General features: G+C 47.1%; 1 protein-coding gene and 1 long non-coding RNA gene across 5 annotated transcripts in view; one reads left to right on the forward strand and one right to left on the reverse strand.

The window, feature by feature from the left end:
- The window catches only part of LOC135377954 (uncharacterized), a 39,269-nt gene extending 27,891 nt beyond the window's left edge, over nucleotides 1-11,378 (reverse strand). For both annotated transcript variants that reach the window (XR_010418222.1, XR_010418223.1), the window contains exons 1-2: nucleotides 11,276-11,378; nucleotides 1,521-1,706 (exon numbers count right to left, since the gene is read on the reverse strand). This is a non-coding gene — a long non-coding RNA (uncharacterized LOC135377954). The remainder of the gene's footprint in view (nucleotides 1-1,520; nucleotides 1,707-11,275) is intronic.
- LOC135377951 (roundabout homolog 1-like) overlaps nucleotides 1-26,374 on the forward strand; it is a 366,826-nt gene that overhangs the window by 245,168 nt on the left and 95,284 nt on the right. The window lies entirely within an intron of this gene.

Raw genomic sequence — 26,374 nt, forward strand, 5'->3', positions numbered from 1 at the left:
AAATAATAAAGAAGGCACACTCTTCACTATTGTGTGCTGACGTGACGTCACAGACTGGCCGCCGGGGAAAGAAGCTTTTCTGACCCGCGAGATCTGAATGCACTCTTGCGCACCCGCTGCACTCGTACCTGTTATGCGATTGTATCCCAGGGCTTGCAATCCCCATTTCTAGTCCTCATGACATTTTTTTTTCTAGTCCCTTTACGGTTCATTAAGTTCATTTTTGTAATGGTTGTGGCACATGCTCTGTAGCGCTCAGCAATCAATATAGGCATTTGCCTTACACTGGTCCTCAGTATCGATTGCTGGGTTATAAATTACTTTCCTTCTCTCTAACACTTTCCTTTTTTTTTTTTTTTTTTTTTTTGGTAGCCAGGGTCGTGCTGAAGACTGGGAGGCGGTGGGTTCGAATCCTACCACCGGTTGCGCTGTCTGGTTTCCCCGAGTTTTCCAAAGACTCAGAGACAGTTCCCCCTGAAGCCGGCCCAGGACGCATACTAACCCCCTGTCACCCACTCCTTCTTGCTGTCCTCTCCCCATCTGTCCGCATCTGTCCGCCGCTCATCGCCACCGTTGCTTCGCGGCGCTAACACGGAATAAAAAAAATCTAACACTTTTTGTGATAACGTTTGGTATTTTCGAGCGATTATTACTCGTACATCTGACACGAAGTGAACTTTAAGGCCATCGGGAAGCGAAAATGAGACCTTCCCTTGCGAAGCAGTCCATAGTTCACGGCCAGCGAAAGGTACCATAGGTACGTGCGCTCAGATAAGATTGACTGTATCCGCATCCACACGGTAATCGCGTATGTGAGATCCGCGACCGCAACCGCGCTAGCTGAAATATGTGTGTGCGTATCCGCGTGGATATTGCGTATATCCGCACAACCGCTTTTATTGCGTTTGAAGGGGAAAACATCTATGTGAGGAAAATGGTACGATACAAATGTTTTTACTTTTTCGAATACAGATCTTCTCACAGGAACGTTATATGTCATTCTACAGTAGTCCAATAATAGCAGTTAAAAGAACAGCAATGCAACGGGAGACACACTTGGACGCCATTTTGGATTCACCGCGTGCTCTCAATTATGGCTCCCCCTATGGGACGTCGGCAGAGGCACTGATGTTTGTTTGTACTAAAATGCGGATACCGCGGGCACCACAGAGGCACGCGGCTTTATCCGCATTTTATCGGTTCGGATTTCAAAACGTTATCTTTCTATCCGCAAACAAGGATGTTGCGCGGATCCATGAATATATCGGCACCCGCGCCCACCTCTAACCATAGGGACTGTCATGTTGCAAATGACGTGAGAACGGCAGCAGCCACGCATGTGTATATGCGCCCGGGAACTGTCGTTCATCTGCTTCCAAAATAAAGTCCCCCAATCCGTAGGTTATCTGACCACAGTATTCCTTCGGCTGTTGCGATGGTCCCTGCACCATGCTGCTCTTGGAACCCAACGTTAAACAAAAACGCAGTGTCGCGTTCGTAAGAGGAAGCCAGGTACTTACGCATTGGTAATGCGTGAAATATGGGAGCGTGCACACCAGGGGTTACGGACGTAGTTTGTTTCGGTCGTCGGAAGCGCAGTGGAACTCAGTGGAGTGTGGCGTTTTTGGATGTATTCCCATACCAAGGTCCCTCTCCACCTGATGTTTCGGTAATGGCTGGCTCAACCCTATTGATCGGTGAATATCCTGGAAGTACGAGTTAATGAATGTCATGCGAGTGATGGTGTTAAGCGGCTGGCGTCAGGCGGTCTCCCGTCAGTGCGATAGATTCAGTGGGAAGTCTGTATGAGTAATATAGAAAGAAAAGCAGTATAAGTAAGTAAAAAAAAAAGAGGAAGCTGAAGCCATATGGATGGATAGTATACACTCGCATACTTACGAGTACATCTAGAACAGCAGCGACAATTTACTAATTAACAGCAATTAACAATTAATTAAGAATTAACAGCAGCCCTCATGCATATGGGGGCTTAATCGCTTGCACGTCTAACGAGCTAACGAGTGGCGGGAAATTCAAAAAGACGGACACGTGGCACATTACGCGTGACGTATGCTGTGCACTTCACGTATCGCACGAAGAGCCGTGCACGTGTTTTACCACATGCCCTTCTCGACGAGTGTCCCGCCCTTCGTTAGCGCGTTAGACGTGCATTAAGCCCCATGCATAGGGGATGCTGTTAATTGTGAAATCCTGTAAATCTGCATCATGCGTCCTTATTCTGACAGGAAAGCATTATTGAACCTGGCTAATTTCGAAGTTCAATTAAGAAAATGTAATATGTCGCAATTACAATTTGCTACATTAAGAGAGGATCCCAACCTGGCCTCCAACTATAGCTGAAACTCGGTTGCAGTGAACTTCGGTAAGGTTCTATACTTGAAGGCAGCACGTCTTCGAACAGTTTTAAAGATGCGACATGCGTGCAAAAAGAAGTACTGGCAGCAAGAAGAGAGAGACCCGAGCAAATCATCAAGCAAGACAACGCGCATCCAAAAAGAAACTTGGAAAACAATACGAATTTACGCCCGTATCTTGTTCGTTCTACAAACACAACGCTCCTGAAAACCCAATCCACTCCAGGAAGCGGGGAGGCGAAACAATGTGCTTCCCCAAGTCATAAGACAGCGAGAGATATTCTTTCTTTCTGTCCCTATGTAGGCCTCTTTCCTTGTTGTTGTTGGTCTCCGCTGCCGTGCACCCCCTGTGACAATTTTCTCTCTTCTGATGCAATCAAATATGCAAAATTTGCAGCACATGTGTGGCGACGATCGAAAAAATAACAGCGAAGCACTAACGTTCTCTGTTTTGCAAGCAAAGGCGTAATCTAGGCGTTGCGTGCCCAGCATTTGCCTGGGATTCGCTTAAGTTTTCAAAACGGCAGAAGAGGTGGAAAAAATAGAATGCAGGAAAGGGGGGCATTATTTTGGAAACGCTCGCGTTACAAGGTTTGAGGAAACAGGATTATGTGCGCACCATTGTGTGCCTTGTGCGGTGGCGTGCTTGTCGAGTAGGCCACGTCACGGTCAGCTATTTATCACGCTGGTTCATTATGGGTCTGGCGACAACAGAGTACGGCTTAATCGTTTCCGTGTGAATAAGCGTGGATTGACGTATGGAAGGTGGGTACAGTGAGGTAAAAACAATCTTAGAAAACACTATAAAGCTCCCGCGTAGAGGGAAAGCAGGCAGTAGTTTTGCCAACGTAAGTTTGTTCGATAGAAACATAATATTCTGGATGTCGGATATGTATGGATCAAAGAGCCAAAAGAGAGAATGGACCTTTTTCACATTCACATCGTTATCCTAGCGGCTCTCCAGCGAACCACCCTCGGCGCGCGCCAAAACGAACCCACGTGAGCAGCATAAAGGACCAAAACCGGTCTTGGAGTGGTGCCGACGAGTTCACGCTGTGTCACCACTGGTTCCCACTCCTGCCGTCCCCATCCAGCGCGTCCCCATCCTTGTCCTCTATCGAGCACAGAGATAACTTTGTCCGGCGGCCAAGGTCATCGGCATCACAGCGCATGCGCATAAGCAGTTGTGAAAAAGGTCCATTGACTTAACCAATGTATTGCTGAATGCAAACTGTCAACGGTGCGTGATTTAAGAATATAATTTATGAATGTTTGGGATGCCACTACCGTAATTTTAGTCGTTGCCTTTAGAAATGAACTCGAGGAGTCGTGTGGTCACCGGTACCTTTTCGGAGAACGATAAAGAAAGGCCGTTCGTCACTTTTCACCATACGTTCCCTGCATTTTATTAGGGAGTTTTAGGAAACCGATATCGCCCTCCGATTCCTTTTCCGTATCGCTATCAACCAGTCAACTATCAGCGTAGCAATAGCCGATTGGCTGATAGCGATATGAAAAAGGATTCGGAGGGCGATCACGGTTTCCTAAAACTCCCCAGGCAGCACAATGTACTGAAAGTCGAGTGCAATAGGGGTGGACGGGTATGTGGAAGACCTTGAACAGACTCTTGAAACTAAGGAATATTGATAAGACACATACCGTCCACCCCTATTGCACTCGACTTTCAGTACATTGTGCTGCTTGGGTCCCTATTGTCTTTCTTGGTAAGAGAAACAAAACGAAACGGCTAGATTACTGCCTGTCTACCGGTACACTCTCCACAATCGCGCAGAATGATATCGTCCTATCTTCCGAATTTTGAAAACGGGAGGCGTATGCTTTTTCTGTTACACTTCATACACACTCTAAAAACAGAACGTCACCACATAGCACGCTCTTAGTCAATCACCATCCCGAATGATATCGTTCTGCCCCCCGATTGGTTAAAAACGGGAGGCGTACGTCTTTTTGGAACACTTATTGCAGTTCCAAAAAAGGCGTAAGCCAGAGGCGGAAAGTTTTCATTTTCCCGAGGGGGGAGGGGGAGGGCAAGGGCGCACCGCGAAGTAAGTACACTCTTAGAAATGACACTTCACCGTATAGCACGCTCCTGGCCAACCATAATCTTGAATGATACCGTTATCTGCCCTGATTTGTTGAAAACGGGAGGCGTGTGCCTTTTTTTGTGACAATTATGAACAGCATAAATGCCACAAGGAAGGCGTACGCCTCCCGTTTTCAACAAATCAGGACAGATAACGATATCATTCGAGATCATGGTTGGCTAGGAGCGTGCTATGCGGTGAAGTTCATTTTTAAGAGTGTACTCTGGGGTGGGGGGGGATATGTTTATTAAGAAAAAATAGAAAGGTAAGCCAGATGGATGTCGGCTTGTTATTCCCAAAAAAAGTGAAAGGGGGAAGACAAAAAAGACAAAGAAAAAGAAGAACGCAAAAGAAGGAAAGGAAAGGAAAAGAAAACTGAAGAACACAAAACTAAACCTGAAGAATCACACACTCTGGCGGGATCCTATGATGTACGCAGAACTGATATAGAAATAAGAGGAAGGAAGAACAGAAAAAACAAACACACAAAAAAACAGAGAGAACGTAAACAGTGAACATATGCACTGAACTGAAGGCATTACGCCTTTGAAAACTGAGTGCAAAAGGAACAAACTGCATTGAATGCTCGGTGTTCGACCCGAAATGCGCGCAATATAATGAATATGGTCAATGAAATGGAGCAGCGGGAGTTGAACCCGCTCCCAACGGATATGCGTTCCGAAGATCCTACCGTCACACCTCACTGGCAGCTGCTGGTACCTATTCGACTGCTTCGTTTCATTGATCTGATTGCTTTGGGCGAAATTCAGGCTATGTGTTGTGTCATCCTCATTGTTTCTTCGCCTCACCTTCTACTGTGATAATGAGTATGGTGAGCGGATTTTACAAATTGCAAGATGCATTTTTGGGGTTGGTGCCTCTTCGCTTTTTTGACCCGGGCGCGGCGAGTCCCAAAGGTTTGGTGTCAGTCAAAGGTTGGTGTCAGCGGGACTTCCCGGGGGAGGCGGCGCCCCCCCCCCCCCCCCCGCAGTCGGCGCCTATGACGTAAGCCCTGTGCTTTCCACAAATCGCGGATGGTAAAGGTATCATTCTGTGCAATGGTTGGCCTTCACACTCTTAAAAATGAACTTCACCGCATAGCACGCTCCTAGCCAACAATCAACTCGAATGATATCACTATGTGTCCTGATTTGTTCAAAACGGTAGGCGTACGCCTTTTTGTGACACTTATGCGGTTCATAATTGTCACAAAAATGGCGTACGCCTCCCGTTTTCAGCAAATCAGGACAGATAACGATAACATTCGAGATGATGGTTGGCTAGGAGCGTGCTATGCGGTGAAGTTCATTTCTAAGGGTGCACCGTGCTATGTGGTGAAGTTCTGTTTTTAGAGTGAAGGGGTAAATTGTTACAAAAAATGGTGTACGCCCCTCGTCTTCAGAAAATCAGGGGACAAAGCGATATCGTTCTGAACGCTGATTGGCCTTGAACGTGTTATGCGGTGAAGTTGTGTTCAACTATACCACACGTGTAAATCTCCTCCGATTATGCCTATTACCTACACTCTTAAAAATGAACTTCGCCGCATAGCGCGCTCCTAGCCAACCATCATCTCGAATAGAAGATACAGGGCGCTGTCTCGGGTTCACCTCCTTGATCATCTCGAATGACATCGTTCCTTCCCCTGATTTGTTGAAAACGGGAGGCGTACGTCTTTTTTGTGACACTTTTATGTAGTTCATAATTGGGACAAAAATGGCGTACGCCTCCGGCTTCCCGAACGATGTCGGAAGACAGAACGATGTCATTCGAGATGATGGTTGGCTAGGAGCGTAGGAGCATTTTTAAGAGTGTAGGTAATAGATCGGAGGAGATTTACACGTGTGGTACACTTTTAAAACAGAACTTCACCGCATAGCACGCTCCTAGCCAAACATCCCTTTTCCGCCTTTTTGTGACATTTATGCAGAAATGTTAATTGTCACAAAAAGGCGTACGCCTCCCGTTTTCAACAAATCAGGGGAGAGAATTCCCTTACAAAAATGGCTATTGATCTTTGGTTTTCATTCTACAGAACTTAGTCAACAGAGAGCACAGACATTCAGTAGACTTTCTATTAGCCTTGTGCTTACCTCACATATTGATTTTATGTTGACTTATGGAACTTTAAGTCTTGTTGACAATTATTCACGGGAAAGTAACAGGTCTTTCGGTAGACTCTCCATATACTTTACACAAATTTCGTGTTACCTTCATGTGTAAGTCCTGTTATATGTGATCTCAATTTCTCTGTTGACTAATTGTTGTGACTCAGCTGCCAATGAGTCGGCGTCACCCACGAAGCTACCTTCGTTCTTTTTTTAAAAGGCTTAGCGACCGTTAAGTGAGGCACTCGAAGATACATGATTTACTGAAGCCCGATTAACACCATCCCGCGTATGATGTGAAGAGTTTTTGTGGACTTTCTGTGACTTGAGCGAAGTTGAATTTATCCGTTGTATATTGTTCACTGAATCGCAACACGCATAAAATACACGAAATGAAGTACTGCAAAACTATACAGGGTGTCCCAGAAAACGTGTCATTGAATTATAATAAAAAAACTACGCCACCTAGAATCATGCAGTCAACAGCATTTGTTCTTATTAGGTTTTTGCCACCTCCTAATGTGAATGTCATGTACTCCAAGTTTAATTATGGAAATATTTGCGAACTGAACTCGGAAATTTGCCAAGTAAAGGTCACTTTTTTACCCTACCAATATGAAGAGCGTGCCGAATTCACTCAAATTCATGATAATTCACAGTGATATTCACGAGCTATCCCATCGGAAAAAATAGCCGAATATCATGCTTTTCGGAGCACCTGACCATAGCACGCGATGACTTTTTGAGCGCAATCGCTCTCAGTGCGACGAAAGGAGGTTCCTAAGCCAGCCCGCAGAGTGATAGTAGAAAAAGTAACAGCTCCTAAAATTGGGAGAGGGAAAGCATTATCCCAGCGAAAGTCGGACGTCATAAGCCGTGCCTGTTTTATCTCTTTCTGCGATGTCTGGGAGGGCTGGGTTTCTAACGTCCTTTCGTCGGACTGACAAAGATTGCGCTGAAAAATTCATCGTGCGCTATTCTGTGCGACCTCCGTAGAGCATGATGTTCGGCTATTTTTTCCGATGGGATAGCTCCTGAATATCCCTGTCAATTATCATTAATTTGACTGAATTAGACAAGCTCTTCACATTGGTGGGGTAAAAAAGTGACCTTTACTAGGCAAATTTCCGACTTAAGCTCGCAAAAATTTACATCATTAAACTTACCTTACACGACATTCATATGAGGCGGTGGCAAAAACGCAGTAAGAACAAATGCCATTGACCGCATGACTCTAGGTGGTGTCGTTTTTTTATTATAATTAAATGACACGTTTTCTGGGACACCCTGTATATAGGCATCTATTTTATTCCGAAAATGCATACCTTGAAAGTGGTATCCAGTGTCGACACAATCATACAAAACATCCCGCGCACACAGTAGTGAAGTATTCCACACGTACACATGCTTTATGCCACACTGTCGCGTCGCACAATACAGTCAATCACTGGTTGCGGTCTGAGTTCTTCTGGCGACCCACGATACCGGTGGACTTCAAAATTCACTGAATTTCGGCGAAAGCGACGTCTCTGACGCGCTGGAGAGAAATGTGTCTGAATAAGGCGTTCAATCGCAAATTAGTAGTGTTCAAACGCAAGTGAGTAAAACCGAGTAAAATGGTCATACCAACAACAAATTTGGTTCACCCAGGTTACTGTTCAACAAAGTAAGACCTGCAAAAGCGGGAACAAAATTAGCACAATCAACACCGGCCACGAACTGATACTTGTACACTTACCTGACGGGACGCAAAACTGCAGCCGCCGCTCGAAACATACAAAAACCTACAGCACAACAGTCATGATATGAATACAAGTGAAGCTTTATCACACTTCTATCACACATCTTACCCCTTACGATGCAAAATGATATCTTCCTTTATGCTTTCATGGCCTGCAAAAACGAGAATGAAATTAGCAGAACCAACACCCGCCACGAACTGATACTTGTACATTTACCTGACGGGACGCAAGACTGCAGCCGCTGCTCGAAATGAACAAAAACCTACAGCACAACAGTCATCGTAGGAATATAAGTGAAGCTTGATGACACACTTCTATCACACAGCTTACCCCTTACGGTGCAAAATCATATCCTCCTTTGTTCTGTAATTCACGAGCGAACGCTGAGAGCCTGATACAGTTGAAATATGTTGCAACCGTTCCAACGACATTCCGATGATACTAATGGCGATGACTCCTTTGTGATGAGGCGAGGGCGAGGCACAGAAGCGCAGAATCAAAATGTGTAGCAAACCTGTCGCATGCGCATGATCCTCATGTGGTCGTATAAGTTATAAGTTAGGTCGCATAAGGAAATATATTGTCTACTGAACTGAAGTATAAATAATACGAGGAACCGTCATCTCAAAGCCATGGAAAATGTATTTAGTGTTTTAATATGTAGATAAAAGGTGGCAAAGTGGCGTTCAAGCTACTACATTTAATTATAAGTTGAGATCCAAATACCGCTTTGTTTAGAGAGCCGATAGCACGGACCTCTCCACCTCCCAGGAGTTGTGTACACCCCACGTGGTTTTTTGCAGCACACCCAGAAATTGCTGATATTACCCATACAGCTTGTCTCCCAATGAATAGAGCCACAAGTATGCCTCTATATATACTTATACCCCCCCCCCCACCCCCGAATGGGACGCTCGGTACCCTATTGAGGTCGACCTCTCAGGAAATTACTGTCCGATAATGCAGTAATTAATAGCACGGAATCCATCTATGTTTAAAAAAACGGTTGAAATAAGTACTTGCTACATAGGCGCATAGAAGGTCCACAAACTGTCAACAACGACATCTATATACATTGTCCACAGAAGGTACACATAAGGTAGTTCAAGAGATTGTCAAAATGATGTCCATAGCAATTCCTGTTGACTTGATCAACAAGAAGTCAAAGTCAACACACTGTCAAGACAGGAAACAAGGAGTCCACAAGAAGTCTGCAGAAAGGAAAAATCCATTTTCATAAGGGGATGTCACTCGGGATGATGGTTGGCTAGGAACGTGCTATGCGGTGAAGTTCTGTTTTAAGAGTGTAAGTGTGTTCAACCATCATCCCGAATGATAAGGTTCTCTCCCCTGATTTTTTGAAAACCAGGAGGTGTACGCCTTTTTGTGACACTTATGCTGTTTTGTTAATGACTACAAAAAGGCGTGCTTTCCACAAATTGGGACTGATAACGGTATAATTCTGAGCAATGACAGGCCTTCAGCGCGTTACGTGGTGAAGTTCTGTTTTAAGAGTGTACCGTAACTCCACCATTATCGTAAATCACAGAAACCTAGAACTACTACAGGGCACTATCATGGCACTTATGGTGACTTGGCACAAAAGTTTGCCCTAGAAGATAACCGTTTGATAGTAATTAAAGCGATGAAAGGGACGTTCTCTGTCGACAAGAAATGTTTCCGCGTCATTACAGGAACCTCTTCTTGCTGTGAGCAATTGTGCTGTCGCTACGTATCTGTATGTAGGAAGGAAGCATCCAAAGAATAATCAATTGAAAGCACAGAACACGAAGTAGGATGTGCTATGGCTGTTGGAGTGATGTGACATAATTTCCCAGTTACCGCAGGGTGTAACGTACTGGCGTTTTTTTCGACATTGCTGTTGTGTGCGTTTACCGATATGGTCGATTGATGTTGCGCCAAAGATTTGCATATTCATATTCATGTTTTTAGCAAGGATAGACCGAGCCTGAAGGCACTGACCTATACTTCCACTTTAGCCCACTATAGCCAACTCCAGGAAACTTTTACTTGCTTCCAAGGGCTTGCTCAGGCCCGGGATTTTGCCCCGGCACCTTATAGGGCCCTGAAATGCCACGCAGAACGAACGACAGTGAGTGTTAACGTGCACCTTAAAGCGGAGGTGGTACTAATTATAATAATAAATTTGCTTAGTTTTCTTCTGTACGTGAACGCCAAGGTGGTTACAGACCTTTGGATTATAGTGTCTTGTTCTGTTCGTAAATTGTAAACGTCACACGCTTCATATAGCTACAAAGAAAAAAGTAAAACGTGTGCGAAAGTTCTTTTTCATAATCGTCCGAAACTTCTGAGAGCCGATATTGGGCCCCTTCGCGCAATTTTTTGTTGCACGCTTTCACGCGTCTGATACGTCCATGCTGCCTTTTCGCGGAGACTGGACTTCAGTTTCTATAACTATGATCAGCGCCTCCATCTTGCGGTTCACAAAGCATTAGTATGGGCGACGATGCTTTACAGCCTCCCTGCCCTCCACGGAACTTCAATATCTTCATTGAATACCCTTCGGATCCTTCGTCGTTGCATTCGGGTTCCAAATGTATGAAGACAGCAAGTTCCCCGATGTGCTTCGATACCATTTTTGTACTCTCATAGAAGACAAATTCGCTACTTCTGTGGCGGTGTATATACACGGATAGCTCTCCAAGAAACAACAGATCTACATCGGCATTTGTAATACCATCCGGAGGCACAGTGCAAGGATGATGCCTTTTTGCACCAGATCAATACAAAGATCAACAACTGTTGAACTTTATGACGTTCTTTTCTTTCTACAATACATAGTCAATTTTAACCCTCGTGTATGGACAGCGTTCACAGATTTGGGATCCGTGCTGCAAGCCATTGAGAACGCAGACATACGAGGATCGTCCGCCCCCTTGGTGACGGATGTGTTAATGGCTTACCGCAAGGTGTACGAAGCCGGCCACAGGCTAGTTGTCCAATGGGTTCCGAGTCAATGTGAAATCCTGAAGAATGAGCAGAGCCTTACCGCGCGCCGCAGAGCAGCTCTTCCTCTTCTTGCACCGGTGATAACGTTATCACACAGTCTGTTAAAGGAAAGCGCGGGGCGTACGCCTTTTTAGATAATTAACGTAACTGCCACAAAAAGGCGTATGCCTCCCGTTTTCAAAAAATTAGGGCAGAGAACGTCATTCGGGATGCCGGGAATGTCATTCGATTACAGTTGGCTAGGAGCGTGATATGGTTATGCGGTGAAGTTCAGTTTTAAGAGTGCAGACGGCTGAGTAGCGCAATGCTGAGAGGTGACCGTCCTTCCATTCATTTGATAACCGCTTCAGGGAAGCCGTGGCCTCGCGCCTGTACGCAGCGGACAGCGGACATTCCTTCCACATCTATGCTTGCAAGAGAGGATCCTACGCTAGCTCTCCGAATGCCAAGATGCTGCGTTTTGTCTTTGTCTATTTTTTTTTTTTTTTTTTTTGTTAGGTGACACTTAATGTCGCTGTTACTGCTCACTTGCTTCATCGCTTATACGACAAGAGGACTCTCTAAGTCGCCGTCACTACGTGGTGACTCGAAAAATCTGGGGCACAACCCTTCTCCATTACCTGTACTGCCAACCTTCGAGGACCACACTTAGCGTTTTCAAATCAGCTAGGCTCTCACCCTGTCACTATACGACGAAAGCTGCTTGATCTCTGGTCAAATCCAGCTTAAAGCGACGCTCACATTTGTGAACCATGTAGGGCTCACTGTGAGGCTTATCGTTATATTTTCACCAAATGACCACGAGCAAAAAGGTACGTAGGGTATCGCCTGTCGCCAAGAAACAGTCCGGTCATCATGATTCAAACTAACACGTTGTTGCTATGTGAGAATGTCATCTGCACAACGTCCAAGTGGGAATAAGGCTGCCACGTGACGGTGAAGCAGAACTGGAAAAGACGTGTACTGTACAGAAGCTCTGTTTTCGCGCAGCTCAAAGACTCCAATAATAAGCTTGGAAAAGCTTGGTAGAGGAGCCTGGTTGTTCCTCTACATGAGTCCTGATCGGTGATGATGGAATGTCTCGGAGGACCGAATGTGCTGGAGAGCTTCTGAACTCGCGCCTTCACTCCAGGACGTTACCGATAGAGCTGACTGGCTTGTGCCATATGACGTACGCGCGGTAGTAGTGGCTCGTGATCGTCGTCAGCGCGGGTTGCTACAAGCCTATCGTTTTTAGAATATTAACACGACATATACAATGCGTGCTCTCTTTCCGTAGCATGACGCAGAATATAGTGAAATTCGACATTTGGTGCCGCGGAATTTCCAGTTGGCATCAAAGACCGGCGGTTGATGAAGATGCACCATCAATGTGGGTCAAGCCCACAATCTAAAAACAGAATGTAATGTGATGTAACTGGAGTAGATTTACATCTAAAAACAGAACTTCATTGCGAAACACGCTCAAGACTAACCAGCATTCAGAATGGCATCGCTCTGTGTCCTCGTTTTCTGAGGATGAGGGGCGTCCATTTTCGTAACAATTTGCGAGAAAGGTCGTGCGTCCCCTCGTCCTGACATTGAGCGTGTTATGCGATTACCTTCTGTTTTCAGAAATGCACCCTTCGATTTCCCGCTGGTGTCTTTTCAACGACCCGCCGTTCTATATTTAACGGGGCATTGTGAGGTTCAAGTGTTACGTTTGCCCCTCTGTAACGTACAACGTAATAGCTGTAGTGTAGTATGTTTTGCTACGCGACAATGTTACAACTGTACCCGCCGCATTGTATGTCATCAGTATCGTCAGAACACGTGTACGTGTAGTGCGTACCACATTAATAGCGTCGAAAGCAAACTACTGTACATGAAATGTCTGCAATAGGAAAGACTAACACGTAGCGGATGCGATCATAGGCCGCATAACAAAAGCACAATCAATATTATTCACACCTGTGACGGGATAGACGTTTTCCGAAGCGAATGAAAGACGCTGGTACAATCACCAAAGATTTCCACGCTCCGAAATCATTTTTACACCCGCAGCAGGATAATGGGAAAGCAGCCATCCTGGGGAAGGCATTTGCAGAATGGTTGGGGTGTAAGAACATGCAGCTTTTGAAAAGTCCCTCAGTGTCCTCCGCAAAAGAAATGTAGTCACACAAAAAATATTCGCTAGGCTTATGCAATTCTTCAGAATAAGAAAGGCAGGCTAGGTAACATTGTATTCTTTCTGGTATTGGGAGATATGAAGCATCTTTTGAAAGCTTACACCACCCGTATATCGATCCCGATGCAATAATTTGAGCCCAAGAATGGAGCTTTTTGTATTTTACCCGAGCAGACATCTCTCGTTTTCTCTTTGACCTCCTCCTGTATAGGCGGCGCCGAGCGCTGACACGGCTCGTCGAGGTAAAATTCAATTTTAAGGAAAACCTTCCTGTCACCTGAACGCGCGGTAAAAATAACAAGCACGGCGTAACAGGCTCGAAAAAGCTTTCTTTTGGTTTTACCGCGAATGCCTCTCACGGGCTGTGATCTGTAAAGTTGGTTTCAGTAATATGTGTGTATTGATCGCGACCTCCAGTATAGTATTCAAATTGGATTTTTATGTCCCGTTGTGCCGTGCGGAAAGAGCCTTTAAATGCGTATCGAAGACATGTGGGGGCGTTTGATAGGTTCAACGTACCACCATGGGGAAAATATTTCACAGTGCAACGTCATGTAATCACGCTTCGCCGTGTAAACATTTTCATTCACACCGAAGCACGGTCGGAGTCCATGAGGCGGCAGGATCAGCGACAGGTGAAATCGTAGCCGCGATTGACTTTGGAACGAACGAACAAAGGATGGGTACTTACTGAAAGTTTACGCTGTTGTTAGGAGACAGACACCAGAGTCACCAGAGTTCCCTTGACATCAACCACATTTGAATAATCCTAAACTAAGTTTTGCGGTGCTTTGGAAAATCCGTGGAAGCACGTGACGTCTACTGACGGCATTTATATTTTGCGTACTAAGGCCCGGTTTCACCAACGCTGGTCAACTTTGAACCAAGATCAAGGGTCGCTCAAACTTCAAGTTAACACTTAAATTCTTTTTAGCAACGTTAGTTAGCGACGTGCTGAATGTTTTAGTGACAACAACTACCCTTGGTGAAGCGGACTTAAGGGTTAAATTCAAGTTGAGGGACTGATCTCGGTTCAAATGTTAATCGGGGTTGGTGAAACCGGGCCTAAGACTTTGAGTACGAAATAAATTTAATACCGGCACTTTAAGCAGCCTATGAGGAGCGACCATGAAAAATATTTTCGCTGAACGGAGTCTTAACGCTGCGTAATTCAGTTTACAAAGATGCCCCGAAAATCCAGGAAGGCGTGAAATGACGAGACCTTAGAGGAGAGGCCATCTCCACTGCCGTGACGTAAAGAGAGGTGAGCTCTCATTTGTCAGTCAAACTCCGTCTGCTAGGAGCAGGGCACGCCGCTAACCACATACTCTCCGGTCGCTTCGGCCGACCTGGTCGAAATTACGCGCCACCTGATTGGCGCTCCCATCGTCTACTCGTGTTGTGATGTTGACATCTGATGACTTAGTGGCTACGATGATGGCATTCCACGCCTGGAAGATGAGCCGCGTTCGAATCCGTGCGCCTGCTGTGCTGCCTGTGTGTTTTCCCTGGGTTTTCTTCAGACGCTTTAATGGCGAATTCGGGTGGTGATTTCGTGGCAACTCTTTTTGCCAGATCCCGAGCAGTCATGTTCGCTTGGTCAAAGCGAAGCAATCTCGCATTTAGCGTGGCGCTTTCCCAGCGCACGGAATTTGCCAGCTAGCACTTTTTCGCCCGGTCTCGAAATGACCGAGCAGCGGGTTGCCCAACTATATCCGGTGTCGTCACATCCGCACTGCGAGGGTGGCGAGGGTCCACATTGGCTAGCACATCGAAGTTCACGTGGGTTAGCAGACGCCGAAACCCGAAGACGAGCGACCGCGATGCCCCTAGCCGTGATCCAAGCGTCTAAAACCGCTAGGTTACTGGCGCTCATGTTCGGAGGCAACGGTCACGTGATACAGCGCGGGCAATTTCCGAGCGCCAGGCTTGCTGCCATGAATTGACCACTCGAATTCGCCATAAGATGTAGCGGCCCATGGACAACGATGAAATCACCAAGCTAGGGACACGCGCCACCAGAAGAGGCTTCAGTTCTATCCTCAACGTCCTGGAGCGAAACCACGGGTTTAGAAGCTCCTCACATACGACCCTCCGGGACATTCCATCATCGCCGATCAGGACTCATGTAGGGGAACCGGTACGGGAGCGACCAGCTCGAACGGTGTCGCAGGAGAGTTGTAGTAAATGACTGTCGAGTCGTTGTGCGGGTGTGAGGCGTCGTTGAGTTGGATGGCTTCCAGGGTTGAATGCTCGACATAATGGAATGCGCACAAAAGACAAGGGCGAAGGATGGGGACTCCCCATCCTCCGTCCTTGTCTTTTGTGCGCATTCCGTGATGCTGTATGTACGAGAGGCGTTCAAGTCAAACCGGGACTTTTCATTTTTCGCAAAAGTAAAATGAACTGACAGGCGAGAAATTAGTTTTATTTTTCAACGTAATCTCCAGCTGCACTAATGCACTTGTCCCAGCGTTTCACGAGGGCTTGGATGCCAGCAGCGTAGAAATCCTTACCGGCGCGTAGCAGCCATGATCGGACCGCATTTTTGACCTCGTCGTCGCAGCTGAAGTGCCGGCTCCCAAGGAACGCCTTCAGTGGCCCGAAGAGATGGAAATCGCTGGGGGCGAGGTCTGGACTGTAAGGGGGATGTGGCAGCAACTCCCAGCCAAGTTCCTGTAAGGTGCGTGTCGTGAGATGCGCGGTATGCGGGTGTGCATTGTCCTGTAGGAGGAGGACTCCGTTGCTGATGAGGCCCGGCCGCTTTTGCTTCAGCGCCTTATGCACATCCCTGAGAACTTGGCAGTAATATGCACTATTGATCGCACTATATGCACTATTGATATCGAGACATGTTATCCGCCAGTCCTTGAGGATCAGGCGCTCCACAAGTTGGATGTTCTCAGGAACTCTGACACTGGGCTCTGAGCCACCCTGGCCGGGATCGCACAGCGCTGATGTACGGTTGTCTCGGAACCGTTTGCGCCACTCAAACGCTTTGCTGTGGCTAAATGTATCGTGGCCATACTGAGCCTGAAGTTTTCTGTGAATTTCAGATGACTTTACGCCTTCATTCACGAGAAACTTCATGACAATTCACTGTTCGATGTGCGCGCTCACCTCGTTGTCGACCATCTTGTCCAGCACGTGTCTTCTGTTTTGCACAAACTTTGGACCACCACGTGGTGAACGCGGAGGCCTGTCGCATGTGGAAATGACGAAAAAGAAGTAGCGCGAGCCATTTGTACACTCAGGAGACAGAAAGTCCCGGTTTGACTTGAACACCCTTAATGTATACCAAGTAGCCAAACGTCTTTTGTTATCTCAATGCTCGGCAGCATGCTATCCAAGCTGATGCGAAATTTGGAACAGCGATGGTGGAAGGCCGAGTTGTTCACCGAACTGAAGTGTTCGTGGTTCGGGTCACCACATGTAGAGGAGATTGTGTTCCCCTACATGAATCCTGATCGGCGATGATGGAATGTCCCGGATGTGCGGGGAGCTTCTCAACCCGTGGCTTCACTACAGGACGTTGCCTATAGAACTGAAGCCTCTTCTGTTGGCGCGTGTCCGCAGCTTGGTGACTTCGTCGTTGTCCACGAGCGCCATAAAGACAAATGTCGGCACAGGTCCCTGCGAAATCGGCCCAGGACGTATGTTCCTCTCCGAACAACATGCCGCCACTCCGGCAGGCAGATAACTCAGAAATAGCATACCACGACCACCACCTATGTGAACATCATATATCATATCTCATTTCATTCTGCACATTTAAACATAACTTTACCACACAACATGCTCAAGGCTAGCCATTGCACGGAATAGTACACTCTGAAACCGAACTTCACCGCGGAGCACGCTCTTAGCCAACGATCATTTCGAATGGCATCGTTCTCTCGATTAATTTGTTGGAAACCGGAGGCGTACGCCCTTTTGTGTCACTTACGCAGATTGTATATTAGTTGTCACAAAAGGGGGTACGCCCCGCACTCTTCTCAAATCAGATGGTACTGGGCCGAATTCCGCCAAACATGGTGTTGTTTCTTCGGGTCACCAAATGTTGAGGAGATGTTGTTCCTCTACACGAATCCTGACCGGCAATGATGCAGTGTCCCAGCGGGCAGACGTGCGTGGCCTCACACGAGGACGGTGCAGGTATAGAACTGACTGGCAGGCGCAGTGGCACGCGGCAGCAGAAGCACATCTTCATCGTCGTCCACAGGCTGCCACAAATGTATAATTCGGTACGATGGACCGTGGTATGCGCTGAAGTTCTGTTTTTAGAGTGTACCGTTATCACCCCAGATTTGTGGAAAGCGCATGGCGTACACCGTTTTTGTGACAATTGACATAAATGTTGACATAACAAAACAATCTGTCAACATAACAATTGGCAGAACTGCATGAGTGTCACAAAAAACACGCCACCCATTTCCAACAAGCCAGGGAAGAGAATGATGCCATTCGGAATTATGTCTGGGTAGGAGCGTGTTATGCGGTGCAGTTCTGTTCTCACGGTGTGGCTACAGTCGTGCACTGCGTTGCCCACATGGGTGAGGCCAACTACGACAAGCCGGAATCGTCACCACCACCGCCGCCGCCGCCGCCGCCGCTACCATGGAGTGACATCGACCGTACTCATTCCCTTGCGGGATCTCTGAAGGAGTACGGGGGATTCTAGAGCGCGTGCAGATCAGAGACTTCTCGCATGCACGAGGCGTTAGCTCGTTGTTCTAGTGAACTGTTCTTGCGCAAGCACGCAACGCCACAGCCGAACTTCGAAAGGTTTAATGAAGAGGCGAAACGTCGGTGCGTTTCTGACCGAAAGTTTCACCAAATAGAACACCAAAGCTCTGTAGTATGCCGCAATTAAGCTAATATTTCCGACTCGTTACTGCTGATACTGGCCAGCTAATGCTAAGTCTTCAGTTGTATTGAACGGAGTCCCATGCCTTGAAAATATTTGCACGACACGTGTGCTGATAGCTGTCGTTTCTCTCCATAGAAGAGTAATTAATTTCCCGTCAAAGAAAAATAAAAGAAAGAAGAAAAAAGCGTTGCATACATACATAGCGAACATTTCTCACCCGGTGCAAGTCACGGAGGAATGTCTCCCTTCCATTTTCGTTATTACGCATTGAAAAGAAAACAACGAAAACTGCAATTGTATTCAATTTATCAAGAACGTCCTAACGTATCATAAAGGTGCAAAAGACGCCGTTATAAGATTCAAATAAATACGAGTACTGGTACTTGCCTGATTGATTGTTTTCATGTGTGATGCCGCTGTTTATTTAACCGGTATTTCTGTTTTCCCCAAAGGGCGATGAACGAAAAACTCTTATTTTCATCATTAAGTGTCCAAATTAGGCACACCTTACCTTCATTTGCCCTAGCTTTCGATATGTCTGCACGCGGAGCAACAAAACTACAGGCAATGTTTCTCACGCGGCTAATAGAGAACCTTACGCTACTTAAAGAGTCCTTAACACGCCCAGCTGCGAAAGACTCTCGAGTATAATTATTACTTCGAATTCGAGAACTCGAAACTTGGAAGGCAGCAGCAGAAGAAGAAATGTTAATGGGGAAAAGATGAGAACAAATGTTAGAAGATCTGAGCCGTATTAAAGTACGCGGTTAAAATGTATTGAGAGTCTTGAGAAATAATTGCTTTTGTAGCGAGCCGTTTTCGTAAATCCTTCCCAAGGCGGTGTTATGGAGGAGGTCGTTTATCAGCCTTTGTGCTATCCCTGCAAGTATGCTTATTGTTGCCCACGTAAATGGATTTAAAGAAGAAGAAATCGAGACTAAAACAGTGGAAACGGTAATAGTGTGCCGACCTCATTGTCCCTGCGCAGTACTATAGGTTTTCTCGCTCATTGTAATCCAATGCCCGTGTTTTAAATCTGTTTGCCGTATGAAATAATACATATGGCAAGATTTTGGTCCAGATGCCACGCAAATTAATCAAACTGCAAAAAATTTAGCCCATAAGCAATACGATCTAATCCAAGCACCATGCAATTTATTCCGGCTGCAACCTAAAATAAATGCACCACCTGTTCTTGCAGTTGTGTACGCGACGCAAGTGAAAGACAGCGCAGAAACATTTTCTATTTTATATCAATCGAGGGTACATAGGTTAATGCATATAGAGGGTATCTTAAAATTAAACCTTATCATAACCTAAAACATACAAGGCTTACTGCTAAGTGCTCAACGATGAAGGTGCGATGTGCCAGTTGATGTCATCCAGTTTTATCGGGTTGAAGGCGTACCATAAAAGGGCGCGAGTTTTATATGCCCACCAATCCGTTTAATGCTCAGACGGGAGAGAATATAACGGCGATCTTACTGTCTCGCTTAAACTTGCGAGAAACCAACGAGAGAGACACCTGGAGACTGCTCGTGGGACAAAGACGCTCTTAATTGAAGTCGTGGTAGCAATGATCCACGGGTTTCCTGAACATCGGACGATGCTTCCTTTGCATCACACGTTCGTGAGACCAGAAATTGATGATGCGTTTAATGTCAGCCTCCCTAGGAAGTAAATAGAGAAGGAAAATGCGATCTCACCGGGCCAACGGAGGAAACCCGATAAAAACTCCGGGTAGTTCTAATCCCTGTTTTGCTGGGCTGTTTTCTGCAGTCGTCAGATAAATCGAGCGTCAGCGAAGGAGATCCGTCCTTTTCAATCCGTGTTCTGTCGGCACCATGGATTATACCTCATTAAAGCAGGATGGCCAAGGTGGAAAGGCCGAGACAAACGATCGCCGTGACACGGCATCGCTCATCCTGGCTGGGCTTAGCGTCGCACTTAAGCGCTATCATGACGGCATGCGGCCAGACCGCAGTGGCCACCCATTAATAAGGGTTTCGGGGCGTCACGCCCGCACAATTGCTTGGGATTCGATGGAATCTCTTTGCGTTCCATCGGAAGTGATTGCGAGCTAAGACACTGACCATAACAACAATAATGATAATTCCGGCTTTTATACGTGGCGAGACAGCTGTGATCTGAGCGGCGGCGTCTCGGTTGTAATTTGTCCAACTCGGGGTAATTTGACGTGCATCGAAATTTCGGCACATTTAGCGGCGTCCCTCGCGACGTGCAACGCACCCCCATCACGGAGTCTCACACGGGGTTTTAGACCGGCAAACTTGAGATGGGCAAGCGGACACGCTACTGCTCCGCGATCCCACGAGGTCGGTACCACGGAGAGCTCGATGCGGGATTCAGTTCGTCCGTGCCAAACGAACTGCAGCAGAATTGACTTCAAGCAGCTGTTACAAACCTGCGTGGCTTTTTTTTTTTTTTTGGCTTCGTTCGCTGTTTAATGTTCGCGAAATGAAGCTGGGTGTCAAGAACGCCTGAAGATTCTCAAGCCTGTCTCTTGTTGTAAATGATCTGTCGCGCGTTTACAAGAATACAGCGTAACTTTCAGAACTTGGGATAATCTGAACTATCGATAATTTGATCGGGTCACTAAGCCAGTCCCAGCCTTTAGATTTTGTATTTCCTGGAAGAGCTATGCCGAGTGTATAAGGGAATGGATGTGTGCTGCGTGCGCTTGAGAGCAATAATTGTACTAGCTGCTTCTACGATGTTGTCATTTTTTTGCTACTGCTTTTCGAAATGTTTGAAGGTAAATGTAACCAAAAGTAAGAGGCACCTCAGCGAAGTAAGGAATACTGAAGGCATAGGCACGGTTCTCCTCCTATAACTGCCGCAATGTACACTCGAAAAAAGAGAAACATGACTTTTGAGCAAGAATATAGCTTGCACCGTATTTAATATATTTAGCTAAGTCTCAATTTTAAAAAGCCGAAGGCCAGTTCTATAATACCAATTTTTTTAGTTGCTTCAACCTGAAACATCGAAGCACAACTGAATCGAAGCTCACTCTATTCGATGTTGCAGTATGAGCGGTCTAGCAAGTAAGTGCTTTGTGAAACTTGTAATGGAGGCGATGCTGCCTTGGTTGAATATAAGGGTACGAAATACGACTAGAATGTCATTATCTAGAACACTATGTACTGTCACGTTTCCACTTGCAGAGAAATAAAAGGGTTTCTTCGGCATTTCCTCGTTGCCATTGACATTTGTCGTCTTCCTTTATTTTCACGCAGTGAATGTTAAAACGACGGTCGTTGTCATTCCGATTTTGCCATATTGCCAACAAATTTAAAGTCACGACTCTCGTCGGTTCGAAGGGCTTCGACTAAGCACGGCTCGCGAACTAGAATTCGAAGCACGCGTACCTTGCGTCTCCTTTGACGACCAGGGAGCTTCCCCGGAGAATGGGCTACAACACCCGCTCGCCTGAGGGAATAATAAAAGCCCAAGCGGGTGATGCCTGCTCTCACAGTTACTCTTCATATGTATAGGAAGGGTTCTACAGGAAACGACAATATAAAGCGCATCCCTATAAAAAAAATCAAGCATAAACCAATACACTTTGTTCCTTGCCCCCTGCTTCTTCAGAATGCCTGCTTCATATTACCGATCTTTCCGGGGTCGAAAGTTCCGAGAAAAAGAAAATACAAGAGGAGAAACTCTTTTCTCCCATCAGGAATGTTATCACATCTGTTTAGCGTGGAAGAAATTCCTGAAGCTTGTGCGAAAATCTGCTCACGAAAGGGTGCATGCGAAGCGAAGTTCAATCGCGTGTTAGAACTTTACAGTGACAGCCAACGCGAAATTTATTGTATGTCCTTCTTGTGAGATACGATAAGAAAAAAAGAAGCTTCCTCCACTTCATTTATTCGCGATAAGTGTGTGAAATCGCGAGACATATGAATCGCCCTAGCCTGCTGAAACTGGACGTCATTTTTAACCGGTCGGCCGTGGCGTATGTCATCGAGGAAATACGTTCTGCTGAATAGCAGCTTCAATTGAAAATTCCCCACAGGGACTTTGCCATTGCGTGTGGTTTCGGACATTCGTTGCGGCCGATGCTTGAGAGTTGCGCAAAATTTCCGCGCCTTTTCCAGAGGTTCCTATAACTTGCACGAGATACTCTACGGAGTGGCATTCAGAGGGAGGCCGCTCAATGTCAGTTAATCTTGCTTGTGTCAGTTTGTTCTACTATGCATAGAAGTCGCAGTTGTTAGGAACACACGTCCGAAGTCCCTCTCGATGTTCCAACTTCTTCCTCTCCCTCCTCGTCTTTTCCGCCCATGGGTTACACCACCCATCCCCACAGAGGCTCCGCCTAATTAGTTATTTGTGGTTGGGAAGGTACATATTTCTTTAGTTGCTCCGCGTGAGCTATTCTGAGGAAGGTGTTGTCGTGATTTCCAACGACGTAGACGTCTTGGATTTTGTTGCGGATGTAATACGGACCTTTGTATGGATTCGTGAGCTTGCCCTTTCGTACATGCGTTCGAAGCAGTACTGGATCTCCGATAGCGTAGTCGGCTGGCTTTCTGTGGATGTTGACTTTCTGCATCTGACACGTTTGTGTTGTTTGTAGCAATGATCTGGCTTGTTCCCTAATGTGTTCAACGTTTTCGTCTTGCGATACGAGTGCCAGGTCGCTTGCCGAGAGTATGGTGAGTTCCCGAGGTCTTATAGGGTCGTAGCCGTATAGTACGTGGAATGGTGAGCGCTGTGTTGCCGAATGGAGAGTTGCATTTATTTGAAACAGTATTGGTGCAATATGTTGTTCCCAATCTTGTTGTGAGGACTGATTACTTGTATGGTTGACTGCTTTTGTGAGCACTTGCAGAATACAACGGTTGTATCTCTCGACGAGACCGTTTGAGCGAGCCAGGGGGTCTTAATCGCTTCATCGTCGTTACAGTCGTTACAAGCTAACGAGTGGCGGGAAATTCAAAAAGGCCGGCGGTAAATTTAAAAAGGCGGGCACGTGATAAAACACGTGCACAGCGCTCTTCGCGCGATACGTGAAGGCCGTGGTATACGTCACGCGCAATGTGTCACGTGTCCACATTTTTTAATTTCCCGCCACTCGTTACCTTGTAACGACCGTAACGACGATGAAGCGATTAAGCCCAGGTATGGTACTGTCAACGTGTGCGTTATTCCGTGGGATTCGAAAAACTCCTTTGTGGTGTTGCTAGTGTAGGCGCTGTCACAGTCTGAAATCACTGTTTCAGGTTGCCCGTACTTGTATATTATGTCGTTTTTTAGGAACTCAACGACGTGTATCGATGCCTTTGATGGAACAGGCTTGGCCAGAACGTATCTTGTGGAGTGATCCACGGCGGTGATGAGGTACCGGTTAGCAGGGCCTTCGTTGATTGGTCCTATGTGATCCATAGAAACTACTGCGAATGGTCTGTCGGGAATCTCTCGGAAGTGTAGTTGTCCTGTTGGTTGGTCGGTTCTGTGGTTTGTGGTTTGGTAGGTTTCGCAGCTGCGAACGTACTCTAAGACATCTGCGTGCAATCCAGGCCAGTGGTATTTTCCTGCTATCATAGACACAGTTATTTTTGGGTCCATGTGGCCGTGTTCGTCATGATAAAGACGAATAACGGTGTCCCATAGTAACAGTGGTAGCGCGATGACCCGTTTTTCTTTACCTTTGTTGCGAAGTACGCGTATCAGTATTTCATCTTCTAGGACATAGTCTTTAACGATCCTGTTGTCGCTTCTTGTGATGGATATCTGTGGTTTTCTGAGGGTTTCTATGATGAGTGCCAATTCCGGGTCTTGAAGCTGAGCGTTTTTGAGTTTGAAGTTCTCAGCGCGCACGGTGACAAGGGCAACGATGCTTCCCGGAAGTCTTGATAAGGCACTGCAACTCTTGCAAATCGTCGAGAAACGGTTGCTTTAGAGGGGGGGGGGGGATATGTTTAATGCAAAGTAAGAAGGAAAGGGAAAGGTTAGCCACGGTGTGGGCTTGCTATTCCCTAATGCTTTCAAGCAAACGGTTTGCTTTAGAGGCTAAGTGCATTGCAGTCCAGTTATCCGTGTATATATTGAGACCCTGTAAATAAAGTCGGAAGCGTTCAGTTACAGCCCAGTGTATGGCCAGTGATTCTAGCTCGTTCGCATGACGGACTCTATCCTGTGGATGAACGAGTCTGCTGGCGAATTCCACGGGTCGTTCATTGGATCCGTGTTTTTGGCAAAGTTCCGCGCCGAAAGCGTCAGAAGAAGCGTCAACATAGAGGATTGTTTCTTTGAATGGGTCGAAGAACGCTAGTATTGGTGGATTCTTGATGCAGGATTTTAGTGTGTCTAGGGAGCGCTGGCATTGTTCAGTCCATTGGAATTTCACACTTGCTTTGGTGAGTTCAGTGAGTGGTTTTGCCACTTCTGCGAATCATTTTATGTACTTCCTGTAGTACCCGGCTAATCCAAGGAATGATCGAACTTCTTTGGCGTTCTTGAAGGATGTGTATTTGTCGATGTCTGCTGTTCTGGAAGGGTCTGGGGTTACACCGTTGTTGGAAATGATCCTCCCGAGAAAATATATCTCTGTCTTGATAAATTCGCATTTTTTGATGTCGACTTTAAGGCCTACTTCAATCAATCGTTGAAGGACAAGATCGACCACTTCAATATTTCTCTCTGCGTCAACAGTGTGGATGTGTGGGAGCTCGACCGGAGCCAGAGAAAGAGACAACCGGATCGGCCAGTGCGGCGGCAGAAGAGAAGTGTTTATTCGGAGCACGGGCTCCGGAAGCGTGAGCGTGCTGTAGTCAGCACTTCATTGTCTCTTGGATCACGGCGCACTACAAACTACCCTCCCCCTCGGGGGACTGGAAGGATCGTCCGAAGCAAGGGAGCCCAGGAAACGGACTTTTCAGGGCGCGGGGCGGGGGACACCGGGCCCGATGGAAGAGGCGTGTCGAAGGCCTGAACGGAGGGCGCGTCGATGAAGGCTGGCTTGGTGCGGTCTATGGACACCGTTTCCGGCTTGCCGTTGAGGTCGATGACGAGGGTCTTCGTGCCATGACGGAGCACTTTGTGCGGACCGGAATATGGGCCCGTCGAAGCCTGTCCACGCGGAGGAAAATGTGGGAGGCTTCAGATAGAGCCTTGGGAAGGTATCCCGGCGACGGCGGGGGAGGGCAGGTAGCCGTAGGATGAAGGCGGGAGAGTGTAGATTGTAGACGGCGCACGTAGTCAGAGGGGGCATCGGGCGGCAGGGGGGAGACTTGAAACACGTCAGCGGGTAGGCGGATGGTGGTGCCGTATACCAATTCCGCGGGGGAACACTGGATGTCAGTCTTCAAGGCCGCGCGAATGCCGAGGAGGACCAGCGGCAGATTCTCGGTCCAGTGCTGGGGCGCGCCGCGGGCCATCAGGGCTTGCTTGAGATGCCGATGCAAACGCTCCACCAAGCCGTTGGAGGCAGGGTGGTACGCGGTGGTGCGGAGGCGCGTGGTACCAAGGAGCTTGGTGAATGCTGTGAATAGGCGGCTCTCGAACTGGGGACCGCGATCAGTGACGACTTCCGTTGGCACGCCGAAACGGGCGATCCAGGAGGAAAGAAACGTGGAAGCGACCGTTTCGGCCGTTGAATCCGCCATGGGGGTTGCCTCTGGCCAACGGGTGAAGCGATCCACGCATGTGAGAATGTATCGTTGGCCATGAGAGTGAGTGAGGGGGCCCACGATGTCGATGTGCACGGTAGCAAAGCGGTGTGACGGGGGGGAGGAACGTGCCAATCGGAGACTTTGTGTGGCGGTGGCACTTTGACAGCTGGCAAGGAGTGCAAGCGCGGACCCATCTTCTGACGTCCTGGCGCACTCCCGGTCATACGTAGCGATCCGTGATCAGCGTAATGGTGGCGCGTACGCCGGGGTGTGCGAGGCCGTGGATGCTATTGAATATGGGTTTCCGGAGGGCGTCAGGGACAAGAGGGCGAGGGGATGCACCGGAGATGTCGCAGAGCACGGGCGTCGGAGT

The sequence above is a fragment of the Ornithodoros turicata genome, chromosome 1 (genome assembly GCF_037126465.1).
Source record: "Ornithodoros turicata isolate Travis chromosome 1, ASM3712646v1, whole genome shotgun sequence".
NCBI classification, from domain to species: Eukaryota; Metazoa; Arthropoda; class Arachnida; order Ixodida; family Argasidae; genus Ornithodoros; species Ornithodoros turicata.